The following is a 23,232-nucleotide window of genomic DNA, read 5'->3' as shown; positions in this document are numbered from 1 at the left end:
ATGGGTATTGGATGAGCCCTTGTCCATGGGGGGAGGGTGTTAATCTGCAGTGTACACAAAATCTTTTGGATTATATGGAGGGCTTTGAATTCCCTGGGGAATAGGGACAAGGGATTATCAGTACTTGATAGGGGGACCCCGTATTTTCTTTTTCAGCTGTTAAAAGGTAATGTGTGCACTCTGGCCCTGTGCAGGGCTTGAGGTTAGGTTCACAGTAGTCATTTGCACTGCAGAATAATTTTGCAGCTCACTGCCCATACAATTATATGGGCCTATTCACAACACTGCTTTGTAGCTGATTGCGTTACCAGAGCTGCCGTCAAAGCATCACAACCAGTAGCCCTGTGAAGGGCCTGCAGGGAAAGGGAACGTGTGTGTAGCTGCTTTTCTTGTTCAGTGTAGAGTTCAGAAATTCCACACTGAGGTACTCAAATAATGTGCATTTTTTTTTTCAGTCACAGAGCTGAATTCTTGTGTTATCAGCTCATTAATTCACTGGCAATCCAGACCAGTTTAGTTTAGGTAAATACAAAGGAAGATTTTGTGTTAGTTATAAGCTAATTGTTTTTCTAAAGCTGAACAACTGGTCAGATTACAGAGCAGTAGAGAGCTTCTACCCATGTGTGCACTCTACACACAGATGCACTCTGACAGCAGCATACTACAGAATCCAGAATCCTGCTAGCTTGCACTACCTCTAATATCTGCCTATTTTTCAATTGTCAAGTGCTAAAATGTTATTTTAAAGAAAAGATGGAAAAAATAACTTGTAGAAGATAATGCAGGAGGAAAAGTTTATTGCATATGGGCCTCAGACTCAGTCCCAGTGGAGCTTGCAAAAACATACCCAACATGTGGGAACTGAGCCTAAGAGGAAGAGAGAGACTTGCTGCAGTCCCAGAACCGCAGGTTTGAAGTGCTGACGGTATTGTCTAGCGCAGCCCCGGCCGCCACATTGCATATTTGGTACTGTCGCGGGCACAGGGCGGCTGCAGCAGGCTGGCAGAAGCCCCAGGTAAGTAAAACTTTTTGTTAGAGTCTTCAGGTCCGCTTTAAGGGTGGTGTAAACAAAAATTTGCAATAAATGTTATGTAGCTAACATGATAGAATATAACATCATAGCTCCCAACTTTTTGAGATAAGAAAGAGGGACACTTAAATCATCCACCCATGCCACACCCCTAATCACACCCCAGCCACACCTCTAATAATGCCCAACACACCCCTAGTCACGCATACCGGAAAAAAATATGTTGTTTTATAATTCAAGCCACACTGGTCTTTTCTATTCTGGTTCATTTTACTTCATATTAACATTTGAAAATAAGAAATATATCAATTTAAAAGATGGGGATAAAGTTTAGTCAATTAAACACATTTTCAGTAAAAATTTACATATATTTACATAGATCTGTACATCAGTCCTTGAGGCCTCATTCACAGTGGGGCGTTTGTTGTAATGTGACGTCAAAGTTACAACGCAACGCAAAACAAAGGTGGTAACGCACATTAACGTTGCGGTATTGTCGCATAGAGTAGGTACAGTAAACCATACATGCAATTAAAAGTATGCTTTCCTGTACCTGGTAACGTGCGTTTAGAGGTTGCAGTGCACTACCATAACGCTACACGTTGCAATGCAACGCTAACGTCGCACTGTGAAAGTCCCATAGGATTAGCATTGCAGTGCGGTAAGCTGCATTATAAGAGTTTATAACGCAGCTCCGCAACGTGCCACTGTGAATAAGGCCTGAAGAGGGACAAATGAGGAAGAAAGAGGCACAGATGTTTTTCGTTCCCAAAGAGGAACTGTCCCTCTAAAAAAGGGACAGTTAGTAGTTATGTAACATTGCTTTTATCATCTCCGTAAAGATGTTTCATATAAAGTTGATTAAAAGCCCCGGTTCTCAACATGTAGGAGTGTCAGACTCATTGGGTACTTGAACTTTGCAAATTAAATCATTGTTGCATTAAAAAAATGAAAAATCATATTGAAACAAACAAATCTGATTAAATAGTTGTAGTTAATTAAAACTGCAAGCGATTGTTTGCAATACAATCATACTCAATTATAAAGTATTATTAAATTGTTAAAATGTACATTGATATGTGACGGCATGTTTCCCACTCCAGTGGGCACTTAGTAAACACCATAAAGGGGTACAATGCTGAGAAGCACTAGATTAAAGGACCATTTTTCCTAAAAACTTTACTGCATCTTTGCTGCAAACACATAATGAAAAACAAATATGTTTCTGTCCCACAATAAGACACCCATTTGTTTTTCTCATAATGATACTGCAGTATACAGTAGTTATGGCTGTGCTAATGACAAACCTATTTTTGGCAGATATTATTGTCTTTTATCACAGTGCTGCAGCCTGATTAGAATAGAGTGTAAGCAGGAGTTGTGCTCCATCTCTGTCTCCAGCCGGGTAGCAGCCTGGCAGCCCTGGAAGGATGACTAGTGCCTGTGTGTGTGGAGTGTAGGGCTGGGAGTGCCCTAATCAGGCTGGGCTGTTGTGTTCTACTGATGTCACTGAGGGAAGGAGGAGCTCTCTCTCAGGCTAGAGCTGCTGCTGGTGGCTGCAGAAGGAGAAGAAAAGGAGGTGGAAGATGGTGGAATTAGAGGTGATAGCTGCTGCTCTGAAGCCTCGGTCCCCGGGCTGCCACTCAGTCCCGTGTTAGCAGCATTCCAGCTCTCACTCTTTGGGAAGCTGCAGCTGGATAGCGTGGGATGCGGATTACTGACAGGAGTGAGGAGCGGCGATACGGAGATTTGTGGGTAAGTGAAGGAGGATCTGGCCGTGTCACCGTAGAGTAGATGCACCTTTCCTGGGAAGGTGTGGGCACACTGGCAAGTGCTGCAGGAGAGGGCTGGCTGCAGAGGAAGCAGATGGCCTAGGCAGGGAACGTGCACAAGCTGGATAGGAGTAACCAGGCTTGGATGCAGACTGTGGGTGGGATGCAGCATCTGCTGTTTATTCATGTAAATAACTAACCCTTGCAAGACTGGGGGTCAGTGGAAAATCAGCTGCAGTGGTGTATGAATCAGGAGAGCTGAGGGAATCCTACAAACTGCAACACAAGGTGCATGAATGGAGCAGTGCTGTATCATATCTGCATTCATTCTGCTGTTATTGTTATATTCTTGAAATACTGTGTTGTTACTTAGGATTTGGGTATGTGGCAGGGCAGAAGTGTTTAGAAATGGTTTATAGGCAATACTGGACTTAAAAAAAGTTAATCGAGTAGCCTTTTGATTGCCTGCTGTCAGGTTGCTGTGTGTGTGTTTTTGTGTGATTACTGTCAGAAGCTGGGCTGCGGAGGGGGAGGCCAGTCCAGGCTGTCATCGAACTGAATGAGCCTTTATTGGGATGAAGGAATGAGATAAAATACTGTATGTGTGTTTTGAGGTCTGTGTGGCATGACCTGAATGCAGTACAGCCTCACTTACCAGCATTCCCATATATTTTACACAGGACACCTGCTTATCTCCTAGCTAACCTTTATGCCATTCAGCTCCCATATCCAGACTTGATTTTTTTTTAATTTAAAGCACACACCCATTGAATATGTAGAAATGCTTGGGGGATTTTTAAAGGGATAGCCTTTATCTTTGCCTTCACCACATATAATTAAACTGTACATTATAATTAAACTGTACATTTATTTTTATTGGAGTTAAAAAATGAATAAAAATCCCCAAACTTGGGTCATAGACACTTACAGTCAAGTATAATCACAATGTGGTTTAATATTTTCAGGAATCGGAATGCAAAGCTATTTAGTAGCAATTTATCTTACCGTTTATCTTTGTGTTTCTTGTGAAGAAGTTTAAAGTACACTCTGCAGATAGATTTACCTGGCAAACAAATCAAAGATAAACAGTGCTTGGTTTTGTTTGCAAAGGCATTTTTAGGGTGGGAGTAAATAATGTAATCAATTCCCAACCTATTTTCCCATGTGAAACTCACAGCCTGTTCAGATATTGCATTGATTAATAAAACCCATAGTGGGAATTTGTTAGCCTTATGGAGTGTTATATGTGATGATTTGCCATTTATTCTGATTGACTTATGAGCATTTTTGGATATTTTACCCATATGTGTAGCAACTGCAGGGTGGTAAATATGATATAATGCCTTTCTAGAAGAAATTTACCACACTGTAGGTCATAATGCTGTGCACACAGAATATTTAATTTTGTCTGTTTTCACTTCAAAGATCCAGAAAAGAGAATGAATAAAAAAAAAAAAAGATCAAAATGTTTTTGCTTGAATCTGATTGGGTATTGGAGGTGAAATGGTAAAGTTAAAAAATGATCACATTCTAGAATCAGGCCCTGCTCTCCCACTTTCCACAGGCTACTCATTTGTTATGGCAACTGTTCTTCCTAAAGCAACGTTTAAGGGGCCCATGCATACAGTATTTTCCTCAGATGTGATCATTTAATCAGATTTGAGGTATCGTAAGTAATTGGAAGGTAATTATCAATTGTCTCCATAAATGGGTTGATTAAGGCACTTTCTGTCTTCAGATACAGTCCTAAAAACCAACATTAGAAGAGATCTGAGTGATTTTAAAAGCTGCCTAAATCTGAAAAAATAAAATAAATATGAATAGAGCATCTACCTACACCCCCCTCCCCCCCTCCACACCTCTGTGTGGCTTCTATGAGCTGTTTCACACCTAGAGCAATCTGCACCACAAAACCGCTCAGGGCTTGGTCACATTGCGTTCCGCTCGCCTTAGCGTTCACGTTGGGGTGTGTTTGACGTAATTTTTTTTCTATTCTTGGCGCTTGGGTGGGTGTTCTGTTTTTGTGAAAAAACGTTTTTATAATTCGCTCCCTGACCCGAGTCAGGAAGTGAACTTTTTGACCAGAAAAGAATAAATGTATCCTTTTAAAACGCTAACACAATCGCCCCACAAAGTGATTTTGTGAGCATTTAGCGCTCTTCCTTTACCTTCCATTATAGCAAAATCATCCCCAAAAATGGTCCAGGCACCGCTTTGCTGAACGCACAGCGTGCGAACCGGGCTGATATGAACCTTCTCATAGAGATTCATTGTAGTGATTTTCAAATTCGGCCAATTTGAACGCTATGGTGGCCAAATTTGAAAATCGCTTGTGCTTGAAATAAGTGCAAAAACGCCCACAGTGTGAACAAACCCTCCAATGTAGCATTTTTGGAGCCACTGCAACAATTATAGATAAGCAAAATCGCTAGCTTTTTAGTGTAAAACAGCCCTTAGGATGACTGGAGCAGCTAAGCACACTCACATAAACATGCATAAAAGTACTGTAATTGCTGATAAACAACCAACCTATGCAAATAATATGATGTATAGTGATCCTGTAAGTACTGCACTGTACAGGGGGTAGAGATACAGACCAGGGACGTTCATCCAGATTTCAGGCAGGGAAGTCGCACATGCATGCCTGCGCCAATGGTTGTTCATAAGCTAACAATATGTGTCTGCAGCAAAGTAGAAAATATCCAGAAACATAAGGGTTTTTAATCTCCTTTTAAAATTTCAGAACTTGAACCAGTTATAAAATTGGCAGGTGGATGCTGCTGCACAAGCCTAATGTTTTGTGTACCACGCTTGCCAGTTGACTCTGTAATATAAGTATGTTATTAGGAGTACACGGAATACACGCTCACACACTTTGTAAGCACAACAGAGCTCACAGTGATTTGTGATGGTTGGTTGAGACTGCTAATTAGTTGAGTTCAGGTTATCTAGACGTGTGTGTGTGTGTGTGTGTGTGTCTGTGTGTGTTCGTTCGTGTGTGTTCGTGTTCGAATAAACCTATTTTTGCATTATTTGCTTGTTATAAAGGTAAGTGAGTACTCTTCCTCCATTTTTAAATTTGTTTTTACAAATTGTTGTTACCTTCTGCTTTTATAGCTCTAGTTACTCACCTAGGTGGTAGGTTTTTACCCAGCTGCTTCCCCTGGAGTGCGATGACCTCTAGTAACCTGAATGTGGACGGGTTCATGATCCACATCTGGAGTCTGGTTGGTTGTCTCTCAGACAACCTGACATTTTGATTATTCACTCAATCTGGATTGATTGCTCTTACCCACATACTATTCCCTAATGCTGGGAATACACGGCTCAATTTTGAGCTATTAAGATGAAAAAAGATAAGGAAATGAGCGGAAGTTAAGAGAATCGAGCGGACAAAATGATCGGGCGCAGACTGAATCGACCCGTGTATTCCCAGCATAAGAGGCTCTTGGTTTTTCTCGAGTGTCCCTCAAGTATCTTCCACCAATTAAAATGAGTTTCAGGGACTGTGAGCGCTCCTCCATATATCCTGCGCCATCCTGTGATCTCCCATCTCACTCTGTCTGCTCCACAATTACCGTGTGTTTCACTTTTTTCTACAAACAATGCACTAATGGTATTTGTATCCATGGCCTCATGGCAACGCTGATCATATGATATGATCCAGAAGGATGGGTTGTTGTGCCCGAGGACCATTGATGGTCATTATTTTTACATCCTAGGGCTTTTTTTTTTTTTTTTTTTTTTTTTTTTTTCCTTCTTCCCAGCGAACACAAATTTCTGATGACAGATTGGGGATGAGTAGTTTTCTAAGACTTTTATCTAGTGTGGCCTGCAAACTCTCAGCTGTGCTTGCTAGAGTTTGTGTCTTGCCGGGAACCATGTATGAAGGATGTTTAGGATGCTATGGTCCTCATACACCAATGTTCTCCAGTCTTGGACATTGTAGGAGTGCCAGAAATCTGGCTAAGGCTACATCGCCTGAAACCATTGTTTGTGATTGTTTCAGGTAAAAGTATTGCATGTATAGATGTGATTGGTCAAGATTGAAGATTCTATATTTGTGTCCACAACACGGTGCCTTCTGTTTGTCCTCCCACCTCCCTTCTCCATTAAGGTAGCAGATAGCCATGCATCATGTATGTACAGCAATCGCCCTTATATTTGTCTCTCGGAATAATCAGGAATGATTGTTTAATTCTATAATTATCTCAGGGGACAATTTAAATGGAACCTAAACTGAGAAGGATATGGATTTTTCCTTTTAAAATAATACCAGTTCCCTGACTCTCCTGCTGATCCTGTGTCTATAATACTTTTAGCCACAGCTCCTGAACAAGCATGCAGATCAGGTGCTCTGACTGAAGCCAGACTGGATTAGCTGCATGCTTGTTTCAGGTGTGTGATTCAGCCACTACTGCAGCCAAAGAGACCAGCAGGACTGCCAGGCAACTGGTATTGTTTAAAAGGAAACATCCACATCCCTCTCAGTTTAGGTTCCCTATAATCATAAGCAAACAAACAGTGAAGGGGAGGTGAAAGAGAGGAGATTGGAAGAATTGGAGAACCCTAAAGGAATACCTATGTTGAGTTAACTTGCAGAAAAGTGGAGGAAGCAGGCATGTAGGGACAGCAGTCCTCATGCCCACTACTCCCCTCATTCACCTCTGCCCCCTCTGTTAGCGTGCAAAAGCCCCCGTACCACCTGGTGGCGTGTCCTTGATCGTGCTCCCGTGGCCGGGCGCATTCTGCACCTGCAGCACTACGTAACGCAAGTGCTGGCCAACACCTGCGCAGTAGTGCACAACCTCACCAACCAGGCGAGAGGTACGGGGGCTCTTTTGTGCAATAATGGAGGGGGATGGATGTGAAAGTGGGGAGCATTGTGCATGAGGACTGTTGCCTCTACATGCCTGCTCTCATCTTAACCTCCCTTTTCTGCAAGTTAACTCAACTCTGATATCCTTTAGGCTGGATACACACTCAGATGCATTGCAATGCGTTGCATCCCAATGAAAAAAGCATGCTGCAGCGCAAGGCATCTAAGTGTGAATCCAGCCTAAAACAAATTTGAAGTGAAAATAAACCCTGCCCTACTTACATATACAACATTTTATTAGTTTTAAAGAATGTAAGTTACATACGACAGTGGACCTTCATCAGCGTTCAGAATTGTGTATATATAGTTCTGCTACTAAATTGTACCTTTCTGGAGTTCCCTATTTTGTGTTTTTATTGTTGAACTACTGACCTCCTTCTGTCTGTGCCCTGCACTTAAAGGTGTTTCTCTGCCATTCAAGAGTTTTATGGCCTGTAATTAGTTATCAGTGAGAGTTCAGCTCCCTACACATGCTGAATTAAACTGACCAGGGCAGTTTATAAAAGACCAGCTGGGACACAAATCTAGCGTGTATACGGGAGGCCGTATTGAACAGTAAATTGGTCATGATATACAGTAGATTTGTAACCAAAATGCAGCATGCACATACCAAGAATATATTAGTGTTATAAATGGCAATGCATATGTGGGATTACATTAGGAACAAAGGGGGATAAGTAGAGACCGCTCATCAACACTGACATTGTATAAAATGCAGATATATTACATACAAAATTAAGGATCATCAAAAACATCTGATCGTTGGGAAAATTACACACTTTAGGACCAATCTTTCCATTTATTCCATATTAAGTGAAATTGCTAGTCTCGTTCTTATGCATGTATACTAACTTTTCAAAAGGAAGGCCTTTATCTAGTCTCTTTAGCCAGCAGGACTGTTGGGGTGGGGGGCTGGGGGCAGGGAGAGCCAGTGCGGAGCAATCTCCTGCTTTGCGGCAAAAAGAGTTTCGTGGATACATTTCTTGGTGCTGGCTTGTATATTTTCATCATGGATAATACTTAAAAGGCACAGGGAAGGGTCCAAATTCCGCCTTTAGCGATTTTTGATTAACCACTGAGTGCAGTTTTCTCGCGCTTGACCCACCCGCCAGAAACGACTCTACTGTGCCTTGTTCTTCCTCCATGGTAACGTATGAATTGCTACTTAGTAACATATCTGTATTGAATTTTTTAGGGCCCGTTTCCACTTGTGCGGTGGGAATCGCCGCAGAAAAAATTTGCATGCGGTTGTATGTGAATTTTCATGCGAATTCACATACGATTTAGCATGGATGACTATGTATGCAAATTTAACCATGGCAGTTGCTGTCTGCTTTTCCATTGTTTCTATGCAAAATCGTATGCGAATTTCCTATTAAATACATTGTATGTGAATCGCATAGCGGTATGCGAATTCTGATGGCTCTGCTGTGCAGATTTTTTTTCTGCACAGAAAAACGCTCAGAAATCCTGACAAGTGGAAACAGTCCCATCCACTTGTATTGTCTATGCGAATCTGCATGCAGGAAACTCATGCAGATTCGCTCTAGTGGAAACGGGCGCTTACTGTCGCCCTTGGGGCCAACTCATGATTTCTGAAGGTGCCAGTAATTGGAATTGTGTACATAGCATTATGCTGCAGTTCAACTTAATTTCCACTGCAGAGAAACTGCCTCGATTCTTAAGGCTGGTTTCACAGTGGGACGTTACAGGCGCACGTTAGAGCAGCCTGTAACGCACCCCACCGCACAGCAATGAAAAATCAATGGGCTGTTCACAGTGCCCACGTTGCGTTACATAGTAACGCTGCGCCACCAGACAACGTACTGCATGCAGTACTTTCTAAGCGGCAGAACCGCGTTAGACTGCTTGTACATGCTCAGTAACGTTGGGGAGGATCGGAGAGCGGCCAGGCACATGGCTAATTAATATTCACTGCACTCAGTGACGTGCAGTGTTTACTTCCTGGAGCGGCCGCTCTGTGCAGCGATTGGCCGGCAGGACTACGTGATGCCGCATGTGCACAAGAGTACGCATCACGGACGCCAGAGTGAGCTGCACAACGCGGCTCACTCTGACGTCCAAAGCAGGGAGCACCAGGCGTTGCGTTAGGGGCACGTAATGCGACCATAACGTCCCCTAAAACGCAACGTCCTGGTGTGAAACCACCCTTAACCTTGCAGTAAGAAAAAAGGAACACCGCCTAGTTCTGTGTAGATTTTATCTCATAATTCAACATTTTACTTCATTTACCCTATAAGACCATGTTCTGTGCTGTTCATGTATGTCTGAGTTGGTGGCAACTTCCCACCAGAAATACCTGGTAAGGAATCCACACAGTGTCCTTTCAGCACCACTGACTGCCAGTGCTGTAGGTTGCTGTCTTCTTAGACACATTCAGGCTATCCTCCTCCTTGCAGTCTGAACGGTGGAGATAATGCAATCCAAGTATCAGTAGCAGCCACACCCACAGAGCCTGCTCCTACAGAATGTCTACCACTGCCAAGTGGAAACCACAGAGCAGCGCTGCTCCAATTGTGCCTAAACTACTGACTTGCCTACTCCACACACCAAGTCAGATCGCTCCTCCTAGACCATACATGTCAAACTCCGGCCCGCGGGCCAAATCTGGCCCTCAGAGCCGTTAAATTTGGCCCTCAAGTAGTTTCCCCATTTTGCATTATGTTTGGCCCTCTCTAGACCACCAGAGAAGCTGGTGAAGAAGGTGAAGCCCTAGAACACCAGGGAAACCATTTGGAGGAGGTAGGGGGAAAGCACTAGGGAACCGTATAGGGTAGGGTGGGGGCCACTAGACACCAGGGAACTGTATAGGTGTTGGAGGGGGGGGGGGCATTAGACACCAGTGTACTTTATAAGTTGGCCAGTAGATATTGAGGTTGGCCCGCGACTTGGTCCCAGTGTTCAATTTCAGCCCACTTTGTATTTGAGTTTGACACCCCTGTTCTAGACCAACGGGCGTAAAACCACATTTTAACGATCCAGAGTCTGGAATCTGGCTGCTGAGCTTATCTACTTATGATTTAGTGGTCAGAATTTCAAGGCAGTAGTTTTAGCTGCAAACGCCTATTTCACAAAATAGACACCTGAACAGGCTGTTTACTAAACCACTAAATTATGCTTTTCAATCTGTGGCTTGAAATGGCAGTCATGGGATTGGAATTCCCAAGCATGCACCTGCAGTGAGACATACCATATCTACCTGAAAAGTAAATGGAGACTTCTTACCCAATGGAAAAAAGTATTAATATGTATGTATGTATGTATGTATGTATGTATGTACATTTATTTTCCATTGGGTAAAAAGTCTCCATTTACTTTTCAGGTAGATATGGTATGTCTCACTGCAGGTGCATGCTTGGGAATTCCAATCCCATGACTGAATATAAATATCTATCTATCTATCTATCTATCTATCTATCTATATCTGCGTAGAAAGCTCCCGGCGACGTGCTTACTGTGGGCAGCCATACTCGTGCAGGCACAGTACAGCGAGGAGCATGGCCACGAGAAAAAAACCCGAAGCAGCTGGAAAAAAAAACTTGCTTACCTACAGTAGGTAGAGGGAAACTTCTGCATAGCCCAGAGACCTCTCCTGTCCTTCCCACTCCCACCGTTGCCACGCACGGACCCTTTGAACATATCCGACAACAGGTTGATGAATATTTTCTCGTGGCCATGCTCCTCGCTGTACTGTGCCTGCACAAGTATGGCTGCCCACAGTAAGCACAAGTCGCTGTTCCATGAGCAGCTCCATGCTACTGCTCAGGCGCAGTATGGCCACGCTCTAGCATGAAGGGGAGCACGGCCACAAACTAAAAGAGGGTCTGGTTGGGGTGGAGGAGGACATGGGAAGCCTCTGGAGGATCCAGAATCTTCAGCCTATGGAGGATGCAGAGTCTTCCCTATTCTTAGGTAAGTAACTTTTCCTATTGCCTCAGGTTTGCTTTGAGGCCTGGAACCCACTACAAAATGCTATCGCTAATCGCAATCACAAGCGTTTTGTATGAGCAGTTTGTAAGCGATTTCATGAGCGTTTTTAGGGAGCGATTTTTAAAAAGTGTTATTCAATTTGCCAGCGGTTGTGTAGCGATGAGCTATTAGCGTTTTAAAGTCCGATTGGTCCTTTCATTTATTTTTAATTTTGTTACAGTGTACATTAACTTTAAAACGCTAGCATAATTGCTCTGTGCAAGTTTTGATGAGCGATTACGCCAGTTATTATATAATTTACATTGAAGCGCTAACGCTAACAAAATGCTGCATGTCCTGCATGTGACAGTAAGCAAGCATGTGCACATATTTTCAATCAAACCTATTTTATACACTTTCTGTAAGGCCTTGTTCCCACTAGAAATCCATCACTGTGTTTTGCCAATCACAGGGATTTTTGATTGTCACTTATTTTGATTCTATGCTTTTCCGCGCTCGATTTCGCGCCCGATCATTTTCCGTGCTCTAAAACAGGAGGGGACTGAGGCAGCACTAAGCAATTATAAGGAGTGCAATAAAAAGTGTAAAAAAAAAATTAGGCTGGCAAAGATCGAAGCTGAAAATCAAATCGCTAAGGATATCTAATCTAACCCAAAAAAGTTTTACAAGTACATCAACTCTAAAAAAAAAGAAAGGTTGACTGTATAGGACTCCTAAACGAAGAGGGTGGGAACTCAATGGTGGATGACCAAGGTAAAGCAGAGTTATTAAATGCTTTCTTTGCTTCTGTTTTCACAAAGGAAACAGCACTGTTGCAAATTACAGAGTCAGAAGATTGAGACTCTTCTAACTGTAATATTAAATACTTAATGCAGGAAGAAGTAAAAGCAAGACTAAATAAATTAAAAATAGACAAGGCACCTGGCCCGAATGGCATGCATCCTCGGGCCTTAAGGGAAGAAGTTCAGTTATTGATAAACCACCTTTATCTTATCTTTTGTGACTCTCTTTCAACTGGCAGAGTCCCAGTGGATTGGCATACAGCCCACGGTTTCCCATTATTTAAGAAGGTCAAAAAATCAGATCCAGGAAATTATAGACCTGTAAGCTTAACATCAGTTGTATGCAAACTATTTGAGGGGTTACTAAGATACTATACATGACTTCTTAGTAGAAAATAATCTTCTTTCTCAGCATCAACATGGGTTTACTAAAGACAGGTCCTGTTTGACTAACATGCTCAGCTTTTATGAGGTAGTGAATGCTAATATGGATATTGGGAATACTGTAGATGTGATATACTTGGACTTTGCAAAGGCGTTCGACACTGTTCCCCACAAAAGTCTGGTGCAAAAGTTGAGGATGCAAGGACTGGGGAAGAGTCTGTGTGCATGGATAGGGAACTGGCTAATGGACAGAAAACAGAGTTGTTGTCAATGGATCGTACTCAAAATGGGAGACTGTTAGCAGTGGGGTCCCACAGGGGTCTGTACTGGATCCAGTGCTCTTCAATTTATTTATTATTGACCTAGTAGATGCAGTAGTGAGCAATGTTGCTATTTTTGCAGATGATACAAAATTGTGCAGAATTATCAACTCTCTGGAAGATAGTGTCATATTGCAACAGGATCTGGATAGGATGGCTATATGGGCACATACATGGCAGATGAAATTCAATGTTGAAAAATGTAAAGTCATGCATTTTGGTTGTACCAATGGTCTAGCACCATACAAAATAAATGGGATACAGTTGGGGACATCAAAATTGCAGAAGGAGTTAGGAGTACTCATCGACAACAAGTTAAATAATCGTACTCAATGCCAAGCCGCTGCAGCTAAAGCTAACAAAATTTTGGGATGCATTAAAAGGGAAATAAAAACTCGAGATGCTAGCATAATATTGCCCCTGTTTAACTCTCTAGTAAGGCCACATCTGGAATATGGAATTCAGTTCTGGGCACCACATTACAAAAAAGATATTGCAGTTTTAAAGCAGGTGCAGAGACGAGCTACAAAATTGATACGTGGGATGGAAGGTCTCGCTTACCAAGAAAGGTTAGATAAACTGGGTTTATTTAGTCTAGAGAAAAGACGCCTTAGAGGAGATCTAATTAACATGTATAAATACATCAGAGGGCAATATAATAGCTTGGCGGATGAGCTTTTTGTCCCTAGGCCTTCTCAAAGGACTAGAGGACATGATCTGCGCATGGAGGAAAAATGTTTTAGCCATTTATTTAGGAAAGGGTTCTGTAACCCTCATCATCTACATGGGTAGATGAGGCTCCGATCCGGCGGCTCGATTAGCCGCCGGATCGCCTCTTCCACGTGCGCCGGATTCGATTCCCAGCCGGCGCCGCTTATCTTCCGCTCGATTCCCTGCCATTGTCCCCTCGCGGGGAGCGAGCAGGGAATCGGCGGTGGGGAGATCCGTCCTGTCGGATCTTATCAATTGAGCCGCATTAGCGGCTCGATTGATAAGGAACATCGCCGCCGCATCTACGCGCGTAGATGCAGCTTTACAGTAAGAGTGATTAAGATGTGGAATGCATTGCCACAGGAAGTCGTTATGGCAAACTCTATACCTGCATTTAAAGGGGGCTTAGATGCTTTCCTTGCGTTGAAAGACATCCATGGCTACAATTACTAGGTAATGCCTAATGATGTGGATTCAGGGATTTTATCTGATTGCCATCTGGAGTCGGAAGGGAATTTTTTCCTTTTGGGGCTAATTGGACCATGCCTTGTAAGGGTTTTTTCGCCTTCCTCTGGATCAACAGGGATATGTGAGGGAGTAGGCTGGTGTTGTACTTTGTACTGGTTGAACTCTATTGATGTATGTCTTTTTTCAACCAAAATAACTATGTAACTATGTAACTATTCTCTTATCTTCCATTCGTTTTCCTTATCTTTTCCCATTTGTTCCTTATGCGAAATCGAGCGTGGAATTGATCCGGCGGGAGATCGGACATGTCGGAAATTATCCATCGAGCCATCTAAATGGCTCAGAAACGTACCGTGTATTCCCAGCATAACAATGTTTTGCAATAGAGGTCCTTTAAGAGAGCACTGATCTGGGCATACAATGGTGGTTCCTTTACCTTAATTTATGGGTGAGCAGGTTAATATGACATTTTGAAGCCAGTCTGTCCAGTTCAGGAGCAGGAAATTCTCCAGAACCAGCTCCACAGTCCTCAATTAGATAGAAATTAAAGAGTTAGGGCCTGTTCATACTTGCTGCGTTTGTAGAACGCGTATAAATTCAAAGAAACGCAAGTTGAAAAACGCATACGTTTTTCTTGCGTTTGAATGCGTTTTCTATTGCGTTTTGCACACACGTGACCCAGGGGAAAAAAAAGAATTATGGGAACCGCAGAGGAAAACTGACGCTAAAAACGCAATAGTACGCGTTTTTGATACGCGTCCATAGACTTTCATTGCGTCCGTTTCTATGCGTATCGCACAGAACTGCGTGCAGCAATGCGGATGAGAAACGTATGCGTCTCATACGCATACATGTGAACTAGCCCATTCAAAAGCATTAGGAGCCGTTTCTATGCGTTTTTGGTACCAGTACGCGTTCCCTGAAAACGGCTAGGAACGCATATAGTCTGAACAGGCCCTTAGTTGCTAGCTGTAATTATTTCATTTTTTTATTTGAAAAACCCTGCAGTACAGTGTTGAGGTAATTTAGAAGTGCAGTTCCAATGCAATGAGCAAGATTCCAATACACACTCATGGATAGGACGCAAATATTGCCATTTTTTTTAGAATGTAATACTTAACAAAAAAAAAAAAAAAAAAAAGTTATTACCATCCTTGACTTTGCTAAAATGCTCGACCGCTTTGTTTATTAAATACACGCTAATGGAAATGTGCTCCTTATCCAAGCACTTTAAATAGACCAGATGGACTAGGACAGGTGCTGAAGGTGTGTAGCCTAATCAAGAAACACATGCTAACGTTAACCAATTGCACACCAAAATTCATCTCCAGAACAGCCTGTGCCACAGACAGTAATAAAAGCCACTAAACCTGAGGATACTGAATAGGAAATTTAAGTATTTTTGCAAAATGCCAGTTCCCTCTGTCAAAAAACTATTCAGTTTGATATATCCTCCATTTCAACTGCATTAATAGTTTTTGTTGCAGCCTGTGTTGCATTTGAATTTAGTAGTGCAAGAGGTTATTAGTATGAATTCTTTCTTACAGAGGTTGCCATCTTCCTTTCGTTATAAACGTAACGTTATAACTGTCGTGCTGAGCTTTTGGCTTTAGTTGTCACACACCAGCAACAAGCATGCAGCCAGTGGAGTTAGACCAGAGTCTCCTGTCTGATCTGAATGCACATTGGGCCCAGTGATTCTAGAATTGGACACACGTGGTTTTGCATGCAGAAACGATCCAAATGTGACAGTCCATGTTAATAAATGAGCTGGCTCACATCAGTGCAGCTCCTGCATGTGGGAAAAAAAACAATGCTGCATGCACTACTTTTTTGCACACTGCGTGCGATTCTCATTGCTGATTTTTAGCTGCTGTCAGCTGAGGCGTGTGGAAAACACACACATTAAAAAGAATACCATCTATGCAATACCATTTTTCACGGACCCAAGTGTGATCCCTACCTTAGAAGCAATGCTTCAGCACAAAAGTCAGGCAGCCGGCATTGTTTGTTAGAGAATGAAGATGATAGCCTTATACAAGTATCAAACAAAATGGGAACATAACTTATATACCACAGGTTCTTTACTTTCCAGAAAATGTATGACTATATATGTCATGGAAATTAGCCATTTTAAATGGTCCTTAGCCAGTTTGTGCTGTGCGATTTATATTAGTACATGGGGAAAGCAGAATCATTGGTTTGGCCATGTCAGGTGCATGATAGTGTCGACAATTAGCAGCGAACGGGTTGGGGCACGCCGGGGGCCACTATCATGGACAGAATAGTGTTTTATTTAATTGACCGGACAAATATGGTAATTAGTGTATTAGAGAAAAACTAAAAAGTAAGGAAGCCGCTGCACTTATTAAGGAGCATGGCTACCTGGCTCCTGGGATTTGTCCAGCTGTTTAATTCAAATACAGCCATCTAGGAGGAGGAAGAGTGTCAGAGCGTCACCGGTGTCAAAAATCTAAATGTGTACACCAGATAATAGTTGGAATAGAACCTTAGAGGTCCCCCCCCCCCCCAATGTTGACTAGAATGCATGTCCATTTATTATTTTGTGAGCTTGGACTTTACAAGACTACACACACTTAGGACATATGACACCTGAAATTATCTTAAAGGGAACCTAATATGTGAGGCATATGGATGTTTCCTTTTAAACAATACCAGTTGCCTGACTCTCCTGCTGATGTCTTTGGTTTCAGTGGTGACTGAATCACACACCTGAAACAAGCATACAGCTAATCCAGTCTGACTTCAGTCAGAGCACCTGATCTGCATGCTTGTTCAGGGGCTGTGGCTGAAAGTATTTGTGACACAGGGTCAGCAGGAGAGTCAAGAAACTGGTATTATTTTAAAATGAAAAATCCACATCCTTCTCAGTTTAGGTTCCCTTTTAAAGCATGTGGCCTGAGGCAAAGCTACCTGAGAAAGCATGCTGGGTCCACATACCTGTGTATAGATTTTTGCCACTTCCTATCACTCTCCTATTTCCTCCTCCTCCTCCTTAAAGGGAAGGTCCAGGATAAATGCAAAATAAAAATCTACTTACCTGATGCTTCCTCCAGCCTCTGGCAGCCGTCCGGTACCTTTGTCACAGCTCTGATGGCTCTCAGTCCCCTCCAGTGCAGATGCCGACCTCACCTAGTCGGCATCTGCTTGCACTGACGTCATCCGGACTGTACTGTGCAGGCGCAGAACTACTGAAATCAGCGCGACTACGTAAGCCGCATGCTGGAATGCAAGCAGGCCTCTTGTACCGGAGGGGACTCCAGGCCAAGCAGAGCTGCTTCGAGGGCACAGGCCGGCTGCCAGGGGCTGCAGGAAGCCCCAGGTAAGTAGATTTTTACTTTTTATGTATCCTGGATGTTTCCTTTTAAAGGGGGGTAAATAGGGTGGGGAAGAGGGGGGTGGGGGAATAGGTAGATGATTGGAGGAAACATTACAGCAAGCTTGCTTCTTCCTAGAGTGGTTATGGGGTCAGAGGGAGCGAGGAGAGGAAGGGACAAGGCGCACAGAGGTATGTTGTTCCAGCATGCACACACCTCTGTATGTTGTGCAGGTGGACCTGCTGAACAACCTGTTCCATCTTATGCAGAGGGGAGGATTTACCTATTTATTGGTGCCTTGTTCCACCATAGACCGTATTGTGAATTACAACTACAGCTGCGCTCACAGTAATTTTGGGCGCCATCAAAAGATAATAAAAACAGCGTAATTTGGCAATAGCTGGCAGCCGAATTACATCTTTCTTCCTGAGTCTATGGCGACCTGGAGGGGGAATAATACTTAACGCCTCCGGGACTTTTGCAGAGCAGGGTGAGACGTTTTTCGGCTTTGCCCTGCGCCCAAATTTCTCGGTGCCATTTGTGCACGTATGCGTACCTGCTACAGCTTGCAGAGGAAAGTACAGTAGCTGGCTATGTATTCTCTGATTTGGTGGATCACTGTGGAGGGAACAACTGTCCTCCCGCTAGCTTTTCTATTCAGGATGGTTTCTGAGTGGTACAAATCTAGCATGTGTAATGAGCTTAGGAAGACTGCATACGTTACAACAGCTTATCTGTGGGCAGCAGCCTTCAGTTTGATGGTTTGCAGTCCTAAGTAACTTTTTTTTTTTTTTTTTTTCTGTCCTTATATCCCACATTTATCACTGCTGAGCTTAACTGAGCTTACACCTGCTATTTGATCCGCTATTGTACAAATTCCTGAGCTAACAAAGATAATGTATAGAGAAATAAAATTACACAAGTGAATTTGCAGATGTGACTAATGAAAATTCTTGTGCATGATTCTACAGGAACTATGGCTTTTATATTTTGTATGGGGTAAGCATCGCTGAGGTCCGTACTACTTTGGTTTTCAGTTATGTGACTGACATTACCAAATTTCAAAATCAATTGCATGCAGCTAGTGCTGCATTTTGAATGGAATAAAGCAGGTTATACGGGAGAAAATTGAAATGGACCTCTGTAGTTAAATCACATTGCATGTAATTTTTATTTTACCCGTGGCATTGACTGTCCAAATTAAATCCATTGATCTAAAAGAGCATGCCAAGCTAGGTGTGAAAAGAATATATGTATGCTGCCATTTTTATTTTGAGGAGCTTTATCGAAGAAAGGACACTATAACTTACAGTGCCATTTTATTACCTTTTCAAATTTGGGAATTGACCGACTGTCATGCTCTTCTCTTGGCTGTAGTCATTGGGAGTTATATACCTTTGACCGATAACAACCAGTAGTGTCAGGATAAAGCCAGCAGCTGCTGTGTATACTCATATTTTGGTATTCCCAGTGCCAAGCATAAAAAAGGAACACTGCCTAGTTATTTTTCTCTGCCTGAAAGTTAACATACAGGTATGCAAGCGACCAGTTTCTCTCCAGTTGGGACCTGGTTAGACTATAGTGTAACAGCCATCGATAAGCAATTACAGCCATAAAGCTCTTTCCTGGCAGACAATAGCTTCTGAGAGCAGAAAAGAGATTAAAAAAAATTCATAGATTTTAGCTCTGGCATATTTCAATGATTGTGTCATTGTGCAGGGATTATGAAATATTAAAGACTTAAACAGTAGATATAAACATAAAATTAAGCTATGGAATATCTAAAAAAAATCATGTTTAGGAGTATGAGGATAGATACAATAGTTTCTCTCATTAGTTTATCACCTCAGTATTCCATTCACTCATTTTGGACCAACAGCTCTTGGTCCCTTTTTTAAGGCTTTTTTTTTTTTTTTTTTTACATTTCCTGATTACTGGGATTGGCTTACAGTGATCAGGAGGTCATGAACGGCTTCTGATTGAGAAAGCTGTCTTCTGTACCGACTGGGATGGATGCGCTGTTGCGTCCCGTGCTTGGGATCAAGTGATGTCCAATCAATTGCGCATCAGGCTTTAGGCCGCCACGAGTGTGGACACACTAACTACTCTCTCACTCACTCTTGCCAGTAATGAGCTTGCTTGATTGTAAGGGTGACACTGCTCGGTCAAGCGCTATACAGACACGTGTTCAGTGGAGGAGGGACAACAGCAGAATGTATGACGGAGCAGCTTCTGACAAGCAGGGTAAGCACAAGTAAGGTTTTGGGATTCTGCTGCTTTGGCTGATTTTCTTGTTGCACATGTACGAGGCTTTAGATATGGCCAGGGATGCATATTAATAAAAATAAATCTTACATATTTCCCTCACTTCTGGTTTCTTTTTAATTAGTTGGCGAACTGCAAAAACCTCAAAGTCCACTAAGTTTATCATAATGTTGTATGATTTATTGAAACCAGATGCTGTGAGATTCTCAGATGGGATTCTGCTAGATGTTAGCTTATCACTTTATTTCTTGTTCTCAGACACTGCAAAGAGCCTACAGTGTTGGCTCACAATTCTCCAGGCTACATATTCGCGTAACTCAGCAACTTAGGTTTTACAAGTCATCCAAATAATGTCAATAAGGGCTGGTGCACACCTAAAAGTGGTAGTGTAATCGCAAAAGCTGTTTAGAAGTGATTTTTGTAAGCTAATCTAATGTGCCTAGCCATTTTCTAGCTATGCCTAGCAATTTTTGGAGCGTTTTGGTGTAGCAATTTTTTTATTTGTACAGTAGAGTTGCAAGAGTACCGGTTTTGTATTAAAAAAAAACCTTTTTCCACTTTCCTATACTTTGAGGCTGAATCACCTCAGAAATGCTGCAGGACCCGCGTTTGCGTTTTTGGGGAAAAATCTGGTGTGATTCATCCCATACAAATACATGAGCCAAGCACTTTTCAAAGTACTAGCGTTTTGAAAAGCGCTTTAGGTGTGCACCAATCCTAAGTCCGTTTAATCTATCATAGGGGCAGATTCACCAAACATGGGTCAATTTCACATGCAGTATACACAAAGTTCCCCATCATTTATGTAAACAATACAACAGGCATTGACCGCGTACTGCAACTCAAGTTATGTACATGTGCATTATATGCGTTGTGTATATATAATGTGAGTTGTGCTATTTGCGCAATGCCTGTTAAGTTGGTTGCATAAACACCAGTAAACGTTATTGATCTTATTGGCCCCATAGTCTGGTGCACTAAATTTGTGTTTGGGTGATTTACACAAGGTTTGAACAAGTAGGTTGTACCCCCTTGTCTGTTTCAGAGCTGTATTCTCATTTTTGCATGTACCTTCAGCTTAATGTATCATGTAAATTGAGGTGTATGTGTGTTTTGCATAGAGGACCCCCATATTGTCACATTCCATCGTACCAGTCCTTTGGGCTGACTGTAGTAATAGAGGAGGATGAGGCCTCTCTGTGATCTTGCCAGGTATTGATGTAGGAAAAAGACAATCTACATGTTTCAGCCATCCTCAGGGCATAGTGTATAAATAGCTGTAATCTGTTATGTGCTCCATTTACAGCATGGTTTTGAAGGAACCCTTTATATCTTCTTTGAAATACATGAATCGTTATGCGGATGCGTAACATAGAACATCTGTATGTGAGTTGGTGTCTTATTTATTTTGGGCTTAATTAACCACTTGAGGACCACAGTGGTAAACCCCCCTAAAGACCAGGTCGTGTTTTGCATAATTGGCCACTGCAGCTTTAAGACCAAGCTGCAGGACTGCACAGCACACAAGTGATTTCCCCCTCCCCCCTTTTTTTTTCTGATTTCCTTGACTCCCCCCGCCCCCGGTTGTTGTTGTGTGTGTTTTTTTTTGTTTTGTTTTTTTTTTATAAAGATTTATCTCTATTTTATTTTTATTAAACAATGTGTATTTTTTTTCTCCACCTGTCCCCCCCCCCCCCCCCTGCACACCCCCTGCCAGCCAATCACGGCGATTGGCTGTCATAGGCTTCTTCCTATGAGAACCAATCACTCTCTTGTCCCCCAGGGGGACAGCTGTGTCACACGGCTGTCCCCAGTACAGTGCTGCTGCTGATCGCAGCGCTGTACATGGAAATAGACTGCGTCTTTACAGTCTACCGAGCGGCAATCGCCGCTCGCAGACTGAAAGCGGGGCTGAGCTTCAACTCCCAAGCAGGAGATGCGTGTGATCTCCTGCAAAACAGAGCTCTAGGACTTGATGCCAATCAACGTTAGGCGGTCCTGGGGCTGCCGCCGCGGCCACGCCCATTGGCGTCAGACGGTCGGAAAGAATTTAAGTTAAGAGGATGGAGAAGCATTTTTAGGGAAAAAAAATTGATACTTTATTTACTCTATGCACTGAAATAGCCCTGTAAACATACAGGACTTAATTGTCCTAATTTAAACTGCATGTGTTAGTAATGAAAGGATTCCAAAAAAACACAAAAAATTCTGCTAGTGACGAATTGCTATTATTTGGTTCTCCAGTGGGACCTGAGCACATTTGGGCACTCTTGTGCATTTTTCAGCAACACATCAGTGTTACATACATGTAACACATTACTGATAAATGCATGGAGGGACACCATGGTGCTCACTGCTCAGGCCCTTAAAATAGATTTAAAGGACACCTGAAGTGAAAGGCATATGGAGGTTGCCATTTGTATTTCCTTCTAAACAATTCAAATTGCCTGCCAGTCCTGCTGATCCTGTGCCTCTAATGCTTTCAGCCATAAACCCTGAACAAGCATGCGGGTGAGATGTTTTTGACTAAAATCTGACTGGATTAGCAACGTGCTTGTTTCAGGTGTATGATTCAGACACTACTGATGACTTGATGATAAGCAGGATGCCAGGCAACTGGTATTGTTTAAAAGGAGATAAATATGGCAGTCTCCATATCCCTTTCAGTTCAGGTGTCCTTTAAGTCTTTTCACAGCTACTAATCTTGGTGACTCAGTTGCCCATGTGAGGTGGCCATAAGTAATTGTCTCTGATTTGTGAACAATTCATGCCATTCTAGAGGGCTTTGCAGTGAAATATGGACTCCATGAAATTGCATTGGGATTAATGTAGAATTGAATTACATTTCCAGAAATAGGCACTGATGTTGGAGAGGTGCATTGTTGACAAAACTAAACTTAGCGGTACAATCCTCTAGATTGTAAGCCTTTGGGCAGGGTCCTCCTCCTTTTGTGTCCTACCTGATCATGTGCCTCCATTACTGTAAACCCATGCTATGCATTTAAGTGAACCTAACTTGCCTAATCTCCATGCTCCCATCCAGTCACTGACTAAGCATTACCTTTTAATTCAATTCACTTTGTCATTGTGTAACACAACAAAATTACTTTTCATGACAACCCCACGGTGCATATAGGGAACATAGTGATAGTAACAAGGAAGAGAAGAAATTATACAAGTATGCCAGGTATTACAGATGTTTGAAATAATTAACACTGTGTACAAATTGTTTAGAGAGGATTCAGAGTTCATCAAGTTTATGGCGGATGGGAAAAAGTTGTTTTTCAGTCTTTGTGTGTGTGCGGATTGATCTAAAATGTTTACCTGATGGA

The 23,232-nt window shown here is 42.4% G+C and overlaps 1 protein-coding gene across 2 annotated transcripts in view; it reads left to right on the top strand.

Moving 5' to 3' along the window:
• Window positions 1-2,555: 2,555 nt before the first annotated feature.
• Window positions 2,556-23,232, top strand: part of APBA1 (amyloid beta precursor protein binding family A member 1) — a 156,234-nt gene continuing 135,557 nt past the window's right edge. For both annotated transcript variants that reach the window (XM_068236229.1, XM_068236221.1), the window contains exon 1: window positions 2,556-2,785. The gene's annotated coding sequence lies outside the window, so the exon portion shown is untranslated. The remainder of the gene's footprint in view (window positions 2,786-23,232) is intronic.

The sequence above is a fragment of the Hyperolius riggenbachi genome, chromosome 1 (assembly GCF_040937935.1).
Source record: "Hyperolius riggenbachi isolate aHypRig1 chromosome 1, aHypRig1.pri, whole genome shotgun sequence".
In the NCBI taxonomy this organism is placed as follows: Eukaryota; Metazoa; Chordata; class Amphibia; order Anura; family Hyperoliidae; genus Hyperolius; species Hyperolius riggenbachi.
This window is presented reverse-complemented; position numbering and strand designations above follow the sequence as displayed.